Here is a 17,343-nt window from a genome sequence, read left to right on the forward strand (position 1 = left end):
TAATGGAAAATTCTCGAGCTATTAGTGAATTGCATGATATTGTAGAGAGAACCTCCAATGATGTTAAGATGCTTGTTAAACATTTTCATATGGTTCAAACTCAAATTGATCAACTCACTAAAGTGCAAAATGACTTGTTAGGAAATAATTCTAAAGAAAAACATGCTTATGAAGTAACAACTAGAGGCGGTGTTTCTACTCAGGATCCTTTATATCCTGAAGGGCATCCCAAAAGAATTGAACAAGATTCTCAACGCATTGAACCTAGTGCTCCTTCTAAGAAGAAAAAGAAGAAGAAACATAAAAATGTTGTAGAATCCTTTGAACCTGCTAATGATCCTAATAGTATTTCTATTTCTGATGCTGAAACTGAAAGTGGTAATGAACATGATAAAGATAATGATAAGAATGATACCCCTGATAAAGAAGAGGTTGAAGAAGAACCTGAAAAGCATGCTAAAAATAAAAAGTACACTAAAGAAGATTTTATTGCTGAGAAACATGGTAATGAAAGAGAACCTTGGGTGCAAAAGCAAATGCCTTTTCCTGCTAAGAAACTGAAATCAAAGGAAGAAGAACACTATAATAAATTTTGTGATTGGATGAAACCTTTATTCTTGCAAATCCCTTTGACTGATGCTATTAAATTGCCTCCTTATTCAAAGTATATGAAAGATATTGTTACTAACAAAAGGAAAATCCCCAATGAGGAAATTTCCACTATGCTTGCTAATTACTCTTTCAATGGCAAAGTTCCAAAGAAGTTGGGCGACCCAGGTATACCTACTATTCCTTGTTCTATTAAGAATAATTATGTTAAAACTGCTCTATGTGACTTGGGAGCCGGTGTTAGTGTTATGCCTTTTTCTCTTTATAAGAGACTTTACTTAGATAAGTTGATACCTACTGATATATCTTTGCAAATGGCTGATAAATCTACTACTATTCCTGTTGGTATATGTGAGGATGTTCCTGTTCAAGTTACTAATAACTGCTTGATATTAACTGATTTTGTTGTGTTGGAAATGCCTGAAGATGATAATATGTCTATTATTCTTGGGAGACCTTTTCTTAACACCGCAGGGGCTGTTATTGATTGCAATAAAGGAAAGGTTACCTTCAATGTTGATGATAAGGAGCATACCGTCTATTTCCCCAAGAAGATTGATAAAGTATGTGGAGTTAATACTATTTCTAATGTGAGAACTATCAAAGTTGGAACTATTGATTGTCCTATATATGAGCCTAAAGAAGAATATCAAACTCTCGTGATTGGATCCATATCAATACAATTCAAGGTAACATGATTGATTTGAGGTTTATTTCTTCTTATGCTATGTAAAATTTATTTGGTGGCAAGACTTGATCAACCTTGTTAACAAATACTTTTTATATGCATAGAGGAGGTAAACAACATCTCTTTGTTCTTCCACTTGCTCTAGTTGCTGTAGCACTTTTAATTTGCAAAGTTCCTTAGTTAATTGGAGATTTCAAAATTTTCCTGGCCAGTAATAATAAACTAAATACCCAGAAATGTGCATTTTTCAAAGTTTTCAAAAATTCACAAAAATTATACCGTTGGTCCTATTTTTCGATGAGGCACCTGGGAGCACTAGAGGATGACCTGTGGGGCACCACAGGGTGCCACACAACAGGCCGGCGCGGCCAAGGAGGGGGGCGCGCCACCCTGTGGTGTGGGCCCCTCCTTGCCCCACTATCTCATCTCTTTCTCCCAGCATCTTCTCTCTCCCGAAAAAACTCGAACCAGCTTTCTCTCACTCGCATTTTTGCTCAAGAGCTCAGGATTTTTCGATCTCTTTGCTCAGCCCAGATTTCTGTCTGAAATTTGGCACATTTGCTCTCCGGTATGTGACTCCTCCACCTATCCAAGTAGAATTTTGTTTGGTTGAGTATATCTTGAATATTTTGCTGCTGTAGGTAACATGTTTAGTGAGCTTGCATGCTTGTTCCAATTTGTATAAACTAGTTTTGATGCATGATTAGTACTCTAGCATGTTCCTATAGTAGTTCCCCTTGATTATATGTCATCAAATCAAATTTTTATATTGATTGTTGAAAATTTCAGAAAATGGAGTGGAATAGATATCAATTGAACCAACAAGAATTGGAGGTCCAACAAGTTATGAGAGTGAACCGTGAAGAGGGAGTATACCCCTCCTACTACCCATGCGCAGATTTCATGAGAAGCGCGGGAATATTTGAAGACGTTCAAAGTCTAATTTCTCGTGCAGGGCTGAGTAATTTTGTTGAGGGAGAGCCAAGACAATATGCAAAATTAACTATGTCTTTTGTGCAGGACTTTAAGTTCAATTGGTCGCGATCTAACCCCACGGTCCAGTATAAAATTTACAATAAAGCTGTCAACTTGCCATTCAGTGATTTTTGTGCAGCAATTAGAGTACCGCAATGGGGATCATGCGAGAAGATAAGGGGATCGCCGCAAGAACTCTTAAACCTCTTCAAGATGATTTTCTATGGAAGGAGTTTCTCAGAGGATAGTGGTAAAATCACTAGCATTCAGCTCCCGGCTATCCGCTACTTTGCCTATTTTATTACTAAATGCGTTCTTGCTAGAAAGATTGGCGGTAAACTATCTATCCCGGATTTAGCTTTTCTAGCTGCGGCACTGCAAGGTAGTAGGACTTATAATTTGGGGGCATTGATAGCTTATAGACTTGCTACTAACCGTGAGAAAGGTGGAATTTGTGGAGGTCTCATCGCCTCTCGTTTACTAGCTTTTCATAATGTAGAACCTCATCATTTTGATATTCCATTCCCCATAGAAAAACTTGACATAGCCTCTATGATTAAACATGAATTTGTTTCTGATTCCTCCAACTTGGGTAACCTGTTTTACAAGATGACATTTTATAAGAAAGTCTGGAGAATAACTAAGAAAACTGAGAAACTAGTAAGATTGCCTGCGCCTGTTCTGTCTAACCTTGATTCCAGGGGAGATTGGTCAGTCACAGAAGGTGCACTGGATGCACACATAGAGGGAGGAGGCCATCATGCAAGAGACGACTCGGAGGTCGAGGAGCACCTCGACTCATCATCCGATGCAGCAAGTTCCTCGCATCAACATGTTGGACATGTGGAGCCTCCACGCTTTTCTTCTGCACAGGAACTTTACTATGACTACGCCATGAATTATCCACCGGCGAGGAACAGCGATCCTCGTTGGGGTTGAACTCCACTTAGGCCAAAAGCCTAAGCTTGGGGGGAGGTATACCGGCATCACTCATTCTATGCATATTTTGATTGCTGGATACTTGTACATACTTGTTTAGTCTCTTTGAGTGGTTTTCTAATGAGAGGGAGATGATATTTGGGGAAGTGCTGCCTGAAAACAGATTCTGGGCTGTTACTAGAAAAATTCGTGCGCACAGCCAGAACGTTATTTTGAGCTGCCAATTTTTGTGCAGGTTCCCCAGGTTGTTATCTAACTTTCATTAGTTGAACACTTTTCGATCTGAGCAACGTAAGATTTTTGTAAAAATCGATTTCTGTACTGCTGTCAGGTTTTGGCAGATTTCTGCCATCTCGCTTTTCTGTGTTTCTTCTAGTTTTCATTTTCTTGTTCTTGCTTTGTTTCTTTCCCAAAACATAAAAAGACCAAAAATATTTCTGTTATTTCTCTTCATCATTTGTTTTCTTTGGTTTCTTGCATTTGTTTCGCTTTATTTGCTATTGCCAGTTTGCTATAAGAAAACCCAAAAAGATTTTGCTTTGTTTGTTTGTTTCCTTTTGTTCTTGTTCTCAAATTCGAAAACACCAAAAATATTTGCTGTTCTTCTTTGGTTTGTAAAGTTCATCTTGAGTTCAATGGTCCTCGGTGGCTGGAGCGTGGTTTTCATTTTATATTATCCAAGCTACACAAGTGAAAGGCAATAATGACGATCTACGACAATTGGATTGTGGTGAGAGGCTGGTATGAACTCTATTTGTTTTCATTTTGTACATATACTCATCCATGTGAGCATGCTTAGTTGGTTCATGTGAGGTATATGTTATTTGGGAAAGTCTAGTAGTTTATGATCTCTCATGTTTAGCTCCAATTTATTAATATGAGTAGCATGTCATGGATGTTTGTTGCATTGTTTTATTCATAAGTAGGTATGGCATTGTGGTATCCTCCTCTGAATAATTCATTTATATCGACTTGGCACATGCTCACGCATGCATATGACTGAACAAAAAGTCAATTAAGCCTCGATGATCTATATTGCTTCAGAGTTCTTGTATCACTTTTATGCCTCCGTTAATTTATTTTGCCGCAAGCATGATTATAACAGTTACTGCTCTCTTGATTTGTCGCTCCCTAGTCTATTGCTAGCCTTCACTTGTACTGAGCGGGAACGCTGCTCGTGCTTCCAAACACCTGAAAACCAAGTTGTTCCAAAGTGTCCACCATAAATACCTATGCATGGCATTTCAAACCATTCCAAGTAAATTCTCATGCGCTACCTTTAAAACCTTCAAAATGCTTCTCAATTTGTGTTTATGTTTCATAGCTCATGAGGAAGTATGTGGTGTTTAGCTTTCAACCTTGTCATTTACTTTTGACGGACTCTCACATGGACTAGTGGCACATCCGCTTATCCAATAATTTTGCAAAAAGAGCTGGCAATGGGATTCCCAGTCCCAAATTAATTAACTTAAATAGACACTCCTCCATGGTTTGTGATTGATGGATGGCACCCGAAGGATTCGGTTAGCCATGGCTTGTGTAAGCAAAGGTTGGGGGGAGTGTCATCATCATAATAAAACTAAAATAAAAAGGCACTCCTTCATGGTATGAGATTGTTGGTAGGCACCCGAGGATTCGGTTAGCCATGGTTTGTGTAAGAAAGGTTGGAAGGAGTGCCACATAAACATGCAAATAATTCATGGGAGCCGCTCTTGGAAGTCCGGTTGGCGAGGTAGTTAGTGTACCCATTACCATTCGTTGACAACAACAAACACCTCTCAAAATGATTTTACTCCTGATTTCAAAAATGAAAAGCTCTAGCGCATGTTAATCCCTGCTTCCCTCTGCGAAGGGTCAATCTTTTACTTCTATGCTGTGTCTCCATTATTTCTTTGAGCACTATCTTGAGAGCACAACTGTCATTCTTAGTATAATATGCTTGTCTCAAAATATGATTGATTGTGGTATAACTTTGATGCTTTTATCTTTGACAATCACTACTTCTAGTCTTTCTATGAACTCCAGAGGTGCCCGGGCATTTATGTTTTGCCAATCAAATACAGGCAAGCGAGATACCACTTTATCATACTCTCTTATGAACATTGCAATCCTGCTTATATACATGATTCATGATGCTTATTATTAATTGTTGGTACCTCTCCATGATTGACATAGCTGTTAGATGATCCTATTTGCATATATCTCATTATGAACTGCTTAAGTATTAGCCATAGCATGAGAATATATACATCATATGAGCAAATGTGTTCGTGAAAGTTCTTTTATCGCTCAGTTGTTAACTGAATTGCTTGAGGACAAGCAATAAGCTAAGCTTGGGGGGAGTTGATACGTCCAAAACGTATCTACTTTCCCGAACACTTTTGCTATTGTTTTGCCTCTAATTTGTGTATTTTGGATGCAACTAACACGGACTAACGCTGTTTTCAGCAGAACTGCTCTAGTGTCTCGTTTTTGTGCAGAAATCCAACTTTCAGGAAAATCCTCGGACTTTATGCAGAAGGCCCTATTTTCCAAGAATACTGACGGAGCCAGAAGGACAACCCAGGTGGAGGCCCGAGGGCCCCACACCATAGGGCGGCGCGGCCCAGGGGGGGCCGCGCGGCCATGTGGTGTGGCCCCCTCGGCCGGCCTCCGACGCCCTCCTTCGGACTATTTATCGGCCTCGACCTAAAAACGCACGGAGAGAAGTCGAAGTCGCCAGAAACCCTCCAGAACGCCGCCACATCGTGAAACTCCATTGCGGGAGCCAGAAGTCTCCGTTCTGGCACTCCGCCGGGACGGGGAATTGGAGGAGATCATCGCCGCCATCACCGCCAACGCCTCTACATCAACCAGCCATGATTCCCCCATCCATGTGTGAGTAATTCCCCCGCTGTAGGCCGAAGGGGATGGTAGGGATTGGATGAGATTGGTCATGTAATAGCATAAGATTGTTAGGGCATAGTGCCTAGTGTCCGTAATTGGTACTTTGATGATATTGTTGCAACTTGTTATGCTTAATGCTTGTCACTAGGGCCCGAGTGCCATGATCTCAGATCTCAACATGTTATTGTTTCATCAAGATATTCATTGTTTATGGTCTTACCTATAAGTTGTATACACATGTCGCTGTCCGGAACCAATGGCCCCGAAGTGACAAGAATTGGGACAACCGGAGGGGATGGTAGTGATGTGAGGATCACATGTGTTCACGGAGTGTTAATGCTTTGCTCCGGTACTCTATTAAAAGGAGTACCTTAATATCCAGTAGTTTCCCTTGAGGCCCGGCTGCCACCGGCTGGTAGGACATAAGATGTTGTGCAAGTTTCTCATTGCGAGCACGCACGACTATATATGGAACACATGCCTATTGATTGCTTTGTACTTGGACACCGTTTTATTATTATCTGCAAATGCCCTGCTATGATTGTTACATGAGTTTCTCTCATCCATGCAACGCCCGTTCATCCGTCCCCGTGCCTACAGTATTTTAATCCTGCTGTTTACTAAAATCACTACTGCTGTCTCTGTTACTCTGCTACTGTTATTTCACTACTGCTACTGCCATAAAACTGTTACTACTGATAAACTCTTGCGAGCAAGTCTGTTTCCAGGTGCAGCTGAATTGACAACTCCGCTGTTAAGGCTTCCAAGTGTTCTTTGTCTCCCCTTGTGTCGAATCAATAAATTGGGTTTTACTTCCCTCGAAGACTGTTGCGATCCCCTATACTTGTGGGTCATCAAAAGCCTCCGGTGTTTCCACTCGAATAATATCAACATCAACATTATAAGAATCACCTGAGATATAATGCTTGAGTCTTTGTCCATTCACCACCTGTGTGGCATTGCCTTGGAGAGAGCTAATTTTAATTGCTCCTGAACGATACACCTCCTCAACAACATATGGTCCTTCCCACTTCGAGAGTAATTTCCCTGCAAAAAATCTGAGACGAGACCGATACAATAGGACTTTATCCCCAATATTAAATTCTCTTTTGATAATCCTTCTATCATGCCATTCTTTAACTTTCTCTTTAAAGAGTTTAGCATTTTCATAGGCTTCACTTCTCCATTCATCTAGAGAACTCAATTGCAACAACCTCTTATTACCGGCAAGTTTAGGATCTTTATTTAATTCTCTAACTGCCCAATAAGCTTTGTGCTCTAGTTCTAAAGGTAAATGACAAGCTTTCCCATAAACCATTTTATAAGGTGACATTCCCATGGGGTTTTTATAAGCAGTTCTATAAGCCCATAGTGCATCCTTCAATTTACTAGCCCAATTCTTTCTAGTTTTATTAACAGTCTTTTGCAAGATAGATTTAATTTCTCTATTTGATAGTTCTACTTGCCCACTAGTTTGAGGATGATAAGCGGAAGCAATTCTATGATTAATACCATATTTAGCAAGAGTTTTTCTAAAACCAACATGAATAAAATGAGAACCTCCATCAGTCATAATATATCTAGGAACTCCAAATCTAGGAAAAATAATATCTAAAAGCATTCTTAAAGAGGTCTCACCATCAGCACTTTTTGTAGGTATGGCTTCCACCCATTTAGTAACATAATCAACAGCAACAAGTATATGAGTGTCACCTTCCGAAGAGGGAAAAGGTCCCATGAAGTCAAATCCCCAACAATCGAACGGTTCAATAACAAGAGTATAATTCATAGGCATTTCATTGCGTCTGGAGATATTACCAACCCTTTGACATTCATCACAAGATAAAATAAACTTCCTTGCATCTTTGAAGAGAGTCGGCCAATAAAAACCTGATTCTAGAACCTTTTGCGCGGTTCTATCTCCGGCGTGATGTCCTCCATAAGCACTACCATGACATTTACTCAATATATCTTGTTGTTCATATTCGGGAACACATCTTCGCAGAATATCATCCACTCCTTCCTTATATAAGTGTGGGTCATCCCAGAAATAATGCCTCAAGTCATAAAAGGTTGGAGGCAAATACTTGGAAACAATAAAGTTAGCATAGTCAGCATACCAAGGACTGTCTCGCGAGCTGACCTTTATTACAGCCAATTGTTCATTTGGAAAACTATCATTAACAGGAACATGATCATAAGCAATATTTTCCAATCTAGACAAATTATCAGCAACAGGATTATCAGCACCTTTCCTATCTACAATATGTAAATCAAATTCTTGCAACAGAAGTACCCATCTAATAAGCCTTGGCTTAGCATCTTTCTTTTGCATAAGGTATCTGATTGCAGCATGATCAGTATGTATAGTAACTTTTGAATCAACAATATAAGATCTAAACTTATCACAAGCAAAGACTACAGCTAACAATTCTTTTTCAGTAGTAGCATAATTTCTTTGAGCAGCATCAAGGGTTTTACTAGCATAATGAATAACATTCAATTTCTTATTTACTCGCTGTCCAAGAACAGTGCCTACTGCAAAATCACTAGCATCACACATTATTTCAAATGGTAAGTTCCAATCAGGAGGTTCAACTATAGGAGCAGTTGTTAAGGCTTTCTTTAGAGTTTCAAAAGCTTCCTTACAATCATCATCAAAAACAAAAGGTACATCTTTTTGAAGAAGATTAGTAAGAGGCTTTGAAATCTTGGGGAAGTCTTTAATAAACCTCCTATAAAACCCAGCATGACCAAGAACACTACGAATACCTTTAACATCCCTAGGATAGGGCATCTTCTCAATTGCTTCCACTTTAGCTCTATCAACTTCAATACCTCTCTCGGAAATTTTATGTCCCAATACAATTCCTTCATTAACCATAAAGTAACATTTCTCCCAATTAAGAACAAGGTTAGTTTCTTCACATCTCTGCAAAACTTTATCAAGGTTCCGCAAGCAATTATCAAAAGAATTCCCATAGACAGAAAATCATCCATGAATACCTCTACAATACTCTCGCAAAAGCCATGAAAAATAGCAGACATGCATCTTTGAAAAGTAGCAGGAGCATTACATAAACCAAAAGGCATACGTCTATAAGCATAAGTTCCATAGGGACAAGTGAAAGTGGTTTTCTCTTGATCTTTAGTTTTAACAGCAATTTGTGAAAACCCAGAATAACCATCAAGAAAACAAAAGTGAGTATTTTTAGATAACCTTTCTAACATTTGATCAATAAAAGGCAAAGGGTAATGATCTTTTTTAGTAACCTTATTAACTTTTCGATAATCAATGCACATTCTATATCCTACAACTACCCTTTGAGGTATGAGCTCATCATTATCATTAGGCACAACAGTCATTCCTCCTTTCTTAGGAACACAATGCACATGACTAACCCATCTACTATCAGCAATAGGATATATAATACCAGCTTCAAGAAGTCTTAATACCTCATTTCTTACCACATCCTTCATCTTAGGAATTAGACGACGCTGAGGTTCAAAAACAGGCTTCACATCATCTTCCATATTAATGGCGTGTTGGCAAATAGAGGGAGAAATCCCCTTCAAGTCATCAAGAGTGTAGCCAATAGCACCTCGGTGTTTCTTCAATATTTCCAATAGCCTTTCTTCTTCAAACTCTGAAAGCTTAGAACTAATAATAACAGGATATATTTTCTTATCATCAATATGAGCATATTTAAGATTATCAGGCAATGGTTTTAAATCAAAGACAGGATCTTCCTTTGGTGGTGGTGTTGTACCCAGATCTTCCACCGGTAGATCATGCTTAAGAATAGGTTGGCGAAGAAAAATTTCATCAAGCTCATCTCTTTCTTGCCTAAAAACTTCACTCTCGCTATTCTCCAAATGTTGCTGCAAAGGATTATTAGGAACAAGAACAATAGATGCACACTGTTCCATTTTAAAATCATCATTAGGCGGATCAATTTTATAAGGAGTTTTGGTAAATTTAGAGAAGTTAAACTCATAAGATTCACCAGCAAATTTAGTCAAAATTTTCTCTTTCTTGCAATCTATAATAGCTCCACAAGTATTTAGAAAAGGTCTACCAAAAATGATAGGACAATATTCACTAGCAGCAGAACCAAGTACCAAAAAGTCAGCAGGATATTTAATCTTACCACATAGAACTTCCACATCTCGAACAATACCAATTGGAGAGATAGTTTCTCTATTAGCCAGCTGAATGACCACATCAATATCTTCAAGTTCACAAGAACCAATTTCGTGCATAATCTCTGTGTAAAGCTCATAAGGAATAGCACTAATACTTGAACCAATATCACATAAACCATAATAGCAATGATCACCAATTCTAACAGATAGCATAGGAACACTAGCTTTCTTGGCCTTATTAGGATGTGAAACAATATTAGAAGCATCTTCACAGAAAATAATATGACCATCCTCCACATTTTCAGTCACAAGATCTTTAACTATTGCAACAGCAGGTTCAACTTTTATTTGTTCTTCAGGTTCTATAGGTTTCTTTTCACTTTTATGAACCGCACTATTTATAACAGAGTACTCCTTCATTTTAGCAGGGAAAGGAGTTTTTTCAATATAAGCTTCAGGAATAACATGATCAACAGTTTCAACTACAACACATTTATTTATAGATGAATCAATTTTATCTTTATATGGTTCATGATACTTGTCAAAATTCTTCTTAGGCAATTCATAATGAGAGGCAAAAGCTTTATAAAGATTTGCAGCAACTTGAGAATCAAGACCATAAGTAGCACTCATATTACGAAATTTATCAGTATCCATAAAAGCTTCAATGCATTTATAATCATAATTTATACCTGATTCTCTATCTTTGTCGTTCTCCCATCCTTCAGTATTTTCCTGGATCCGATTGAGAAGGTCCCTTTTAAACTCTTCTTTGTTGCGCGTGAATGATCCAGAACAAGAAGTATCCAGCAAGGTCTTGTCTTCAAAAGAAAGTCTTGCATAGAAATTATCAATAATAACATTACCAGGAAGCTCATGAATGGGGCATTTGAGCATTAAAGACTTCAATCTCCCCCAAGCTTGGGCAATACTCTCTCCATCATGAGGCCAAAAATTATATATGCGATTCCGATCCTTGTGAATTTCACTTGGAGGATAGAACTTAGAATAAAACCGGGGCACAATATCATTCCATTCAAGAGAATCCCCATTATCCAGTAATTTATACCAATGCGCCGCTTTACCAGACAGCGATATAGAGAATAGTTTCTTCCTCACTTCATCCATAGCAATACCTGCACACTTGAATAAACCACATAATTCATGTAAGAACAGTAAATGATCTCCAGGGTGGACAGTTCCATCCCCTGTATAACGGTTACCCACTACGCGTTCAATAATTTTCATAGGTATTTTGTATGGTATATCTTCCTCACCTGGCGCCTCATCCACTACCTTTGCAGTAGTAGCAGATTTTCCAAATAAACATTCAAAAGGAGACCTCTCCATAATGAATTATGGCAGCAAGCAGAAATAAAATCAGCACAAACAGTAGAAGTTTCCCTTACCAATTCCACTTACCAATAGCGCTTCACTCCCCGGCAACGGCGCCAGAAAATAGTCTTGATGACCCACAAGTATAGGGGGTGTATCGTAGTATCTTCGATAAGTAAGAATGTCGATCCCAACGAGGAGCAGAAGGTGTTGACAAGCAGTTTCGATGAAGGATTCACTGTAAATGCTCACAGACAAGTATTCAGGGGGTTTTGATGTAGCAGATGAATAAAGTACGAGTAAGTAAAGTGCGAGAGTAAAAATTGCAGCGAGTGGCCCAATCCTTTTTAGCACAAAGGACAAGCCGGTTTGTTTACTTATAATGACCAAATGTTCTCGAGGACACACGGGATTTTAGTCTAGTGCTTTCGCTACATACGGCTAATTAATCTTCATTGTTTTGATAAGTGTTGTGTGGGTGAACCTGTGCTAATGTACCGCCCTTCCTAGGACTATTACATACTTGTGATTATACCCATTGCAAGCATCCGCAACTACAAGAAAGTAATTAAGATAAATCTAACCACAACCTTAAACTCTGAGATCCTGCTATCCCTCCTGCATCGATATACCAACGGGGGCTTAGGTTTCTGTCACTCCGGCAACCCCGCAATTGGCAAAAGAGTACAAGATGCATTCCCCTAGGCCCATAAAGGTGAAGTGTCGTGTAGTCGACGTTCACACGACACCACTAGAAGAATAACACCACAACTTAAATATCATAACATTGAATATTACTCAACCATACTTCACTACTAACATTTAGACTTCACCCATGTCCTCAAGAACTAAACGAACTACTCACGAGACATCATATGGAACATGATCAGAGGTGATATGATGATGAATAACAATCTGAACATAAACCTTGGTTCAACGGTTTCACTCAATAGCATCAATAACAAGTAGAAATCAACACCGGGAGAGTTTCCCCTATCAAACAATCAAGATCAAACCCCAAATTGCTACGGCGGTGACGATGTGCAGCGGTGGAGACGGCGGTGATGATGATGAAGATGATGATGATGGTGATGGAGATGATGTCCAGCTCGATGACGGTGACGATGGCGTCGATTTCCCCCTCCCGGAGGGAATTTCCCCGGCGGATCTCAGCCCGCCGGAGAGCTCTTTTCTCTCTGGTGTTCTCCGCCCCGCAGAGGCGGCTGTAACTCTTCGTGAGGTACCCTCTGGAGCTTAGGTCTTCGGGGCAAAAGATTTCGCGAAGAAAAGGAGGCGAGAGGGGCTGTGGGCCCCCCTCCTCACTGGGCGGCGCGGCCAGGCCCTGGGCCGCGCCGGCCTATGGGGTGGGCCCACCTCGGGTCCCCTCAGCTCCCCCTTCTGGCTCCCTTCGTCATCTGGAAAAATAGGATTTTTGGTATAATTTCCGTCAACTATTGATCTTCCGAAATATTGCATTCTGACGGTGCTTTTTCCAGCAGAATCCTGGCTCCGGTGCTCTATCCTCCAATAATCACGAAACATGCAAAATAGATGAAATAACATAAGTATTATGTCCAAATATGAAATATATCAATGAATAACAGCAAATTATGATATAAAATAGTGATGCAAATTGGACGTATCAGTCTTCTTATGGCATATATATAGTAAGCATTCAATTAAGTTGATAACAAGGTCTAGACATATTCAAACGAGAAAAATCATGTATCAAGCTACCCCTAACCCCAAACTCTATCTTATGAAGTCAAGCATGAAGAGAAGTACGTGGTTTTTTGGTTTCAAACATGGAAATTTCAAAAACCCTCTCAAGAGCTTCATTTTGGAGTGACTATGAAGGATACATGCTTAATTTTCATATTCATGTTTTAAACTTGTTTAAATCATGGTCAAACCTAGGATTTGACCAAGATTCAAATGGGCATAATTTAAAAAAAATGAAAAATCAAGACACATAGTCTTTTATGTCATATAGTAAGCATTCAATTAAGTTGATAAACAAGGTCTAGACATATCAAACCAGAAAAATCATGTATCTACCCCCTATATATCCGTAAACCCTGACTTATGAAGTCAAGCATGAAGAGAAGAAGTGGTTTTTGGTTTCAAACATGGAAATTTCAAAAACCCTCCCAAGAGCTTCATTTTGGAGTGACTAATTAAGAAGCGTACCTGCTTACTTTTTTCATATTCATGTTTTAAACTTGTTCAAATCTAGGTCAACAAACCTAGGATTTGACGAAGAATCAAATGGGTATAAAAAAATTAAAACCAAGGTCTGCTCATGTCATATATAGTAAGCATTCAATTAGATTGATAAACAAGGTCTAGACATATTCAAACTAGCAGGAAAATCATGTATCTACCCCCTAACCCTAAACTATGTCTTATGAAGTCAAGCATGCATGAAGAGAAGTGGTTTTTGGTTTTCAAGCATGGAAATTTCAAAAACCCTCCCAAGAGCTACATATTGGAGTGACTAAGAAGGATATATGCTTAATTTTTCATATTCATGTTTTAAACTTGATTAAATCATGGTCAAGCCTAGGATTTGACCAAGATTCAAATGGGCATAAAAATTCAAAAAGAATGAAAAACCAATGCACATAGTCATCTTCTGTCATCGATCTAGTAAGCATTCAATTAAGTTGATAAACAATGTATAGACATATTCAAACCAGAAAATTTATGTATCAAGCTACCCCTAACCCCAAACTCTGTCTTATGAAGTCTAGCGTGAAGAGAAGTACGTGGTTTTTTGGTTTCAAACATGGAAGTTTCAAAAACCCTCTCAAGATCGAGCTTCATTTTGGAGTGACTATGAAGGATACATGCTTAATTTTTCATATTCGTGTTTTAAACTTGTTTAAATCATGGTCAAACCTAGGATTTTACCAAGATTCAAATGGGCATAAAAATTCAAAAAAAACAATAAAATGAAAAACCAATGCACATATATAGTCATCTTATGTCATCTAGTAAGCATTCAATTAATTAAGTTGATAAACAAGGTCTAGACATATTCAAACCAGAAAATTCATGTATCAAGCTACCCCTATCCCCAACAAACTCTGTCTTATGAAGTCAAGCATGAAGAGAAGTACGCGGTTTTTTGGTTTCAAACATGGAAATTTCAAAAACCCTCCCAAAAGCTACATTTTGGAGTGACTAAGAATGATACATGCTTAATTTTTCATATTCATGTTTTAAACTTGTTTAAATCATGGTCAAACCTAGGATTTGACCAACATTCAAATGGGCATAAAAATTCAAAATAAATCAAAATAAATGAAAAACCAAGGCACATAGTCTTCTTATGTCATATAGTAAGCATTCAATTAAGTTGATAAACAATGTCTAGACATATTCAAACCAGAAAAATCAAGTATCTAGCTACCCCTAACCCTAAACTCTGTCTTATGAAGTCAAGCATGCATGAAGAGAAGTGGTTTTTGGTTTCAAACATGGAAATTTCAAAAACCCTACCAAGATCTACATTTTGGAGTGACTAAGAAGGATATATGCTTATTTTTTCATATTCATGTTTTAAACTTGTTTAAATCATGGCCAAACCTAGGATTTGACCAAGATTCAAATGGGCATAAAAATTCAGAAAAAACAAAAAATGGAAAATCAAGGCACATAGTATTCTTATGTCACATAGTAAGCATTCAATTAAGTTGATAGACAAGGTCTAGATATATTCAAACCAGAGAAATCATGTGTCTACCCCCTAACCCTAAACTCTGTCTCATGAAGTCAAGCATGAAGATATGTGGTTTCTGGCCGGTTTCAAACATGGAAATTTCAAAAACCCTCCCAAGAGCTTCATTTTGGAGTGACTAAGAAGGATATATGCTTAATTTTCATATTCATGTTTTCAACTTGTTTAAATCATGGTCAAACCTAAGATTTGACCAAGATTCAAATGGGCTTAAAAATTAAAGAAAACAATAAAATGAAAAACCAATGCACATAGTCATCTTATGTCATCTAGTAAGCGTTCAATTAAGTTGATAAACAAGGTCTAGACATATTCAAACTAGAAAATTCATGTATCAAGCTACCCTTATCCCGAAACTCTGTCTTATGAAGTCAAGCATGAGGAGAAGTACGCGGTTTTTTGGTTTCAAACATGGAAATTTCAAAAACCCTCTCAAGAGCTTCATTTTGGAGTGACTACGAAGGATACATGTTTAATTTTTCATATTCATGTTTTAAACTTGTTTAAATCATGGTCAAACCTAGGATTTGACCAAGATTCAAATGGCAAAATTTAAAAAAAATGAAAAATCAAGGCACATAGTCTTCTTATGTCATATAGTAAGCATTCAATTAAGTTGATAAACAAGGTCTAGACATATTCAAACCAGAGAAATCATGTATCTACCCCTAACCCTAAACTTTGTCTCATGAAGTCAAGCGCATGAAGGTATGTGGTTTTTGGTTTCAAACATGGAAATTTAAAAAACCCTCCCAAGAGCTTCATTTCGAAGTGATTAATTAAGAACCATACATGCATGCTTAGTTTTTCATATTCATGTTTTAAACTTATTCAAATCTTGGTGAAACCTAGGATTTGACCAAGATTCAAATGGTTTATAAAAATTCAAAAAAAAGGTCTTCTTATGTTATATAGTAGGCATTCAATTAAGTTGATAAATAAGGTCTAGACATATTCAAACCAGAAAAATCATGTATCTACCCCCTAACCCTAAACTTTGTCTTATGAAGTCAAGCATGAAGAGAAGTGGTTTTTGGTTTCAAGCATGGAAATTTCAAAAACCTCCCCAAACTTCATTTTAGAGTGACTAAGAATACAAGCTTCCCTTTTCATTTTCATGTTTTAAACTTGTTTAAATTATCTTGGTCAAATCTAGGATTTGACAAGATTCAAATGGGCAAACATATGATAAGTGATGCAAATATCATTTCTAAGTGCGGGCAAACCAGCCTTTAGCTTAACATATTTCTAAGTACAAGGTTTCAGAAAATTGAGTGGGGGCGGCTGCCCTCCTTGGCTATAGTCTGGATCCGCCCATGCTATAGTTTGAGGCCATTTGGATGACGTCGAAAAAATTCTTTGATTAGAAATGGGGTTGTTCGAACCCCGTAGTTGGATTTTTTTGAACCTTGATCTGGAGTACTGGGCAAAACCCTAGTTTAACCTATTTAATTTTAGATTCGTAGGTCGATTTTTCTACGTACCTTTTTATTATTACTCTACTATGCAGCACATATGTGTTTGCCCGTCGAGTGAAACTCGGAAGGAGAGAAGAAGGAGGGAGAGCATTATGGTGTCTCCCCTTTTTCGGGCGATGATGTTGACTGTTGTGCAGGGTTTGTCAGTGAGCAGGAGGTACGAGCGAGCGAGCGAGTCGAGCGAGGCCGAGAATGAGAGATTTTTTTTGTGAGAGGGACAACCGAAGGATCCTGAAGGACCCAGAGACTTCCAATACGCATCCTGATGCGTCTTCTCTTGACAAAGAAAATGGCTGGGAGTTTGCGTACCTATTGCACGTGACTTGTGCTCACTGAAGTGTGGGACCTCACGCATGGGCACCACACGTAAGTGACAGACCTGCTGGTGTAAAAACCTCGGTTGATTATTATAGTGCATTAGAACAAAGTTTCCTATGGATTCAAGGGTAGGAAATCCAAGTTAACTCATTTACATGACATTATTTTTTCCATGAAGCAAAGTTAACACATCTATCAATTGGTACATTTTGGAGTGACTAAGAAGG

This window comes from Lolium perenne, chromosome 7, assembly GCF_019359855.2.
Source record: "Lolium perenne isolate Kyuss_39 chromosome 7, Kyuss_2.0, whole genome shotgun sequence".
In the NCBI taxonomy this organism is placed as follows: domain Eukaryota; kingdom Viridiplantae; phylum Streptophyta; class Magnoliopsida; order Poales; family Poaceae; genus Lolium; species Lolium perenne.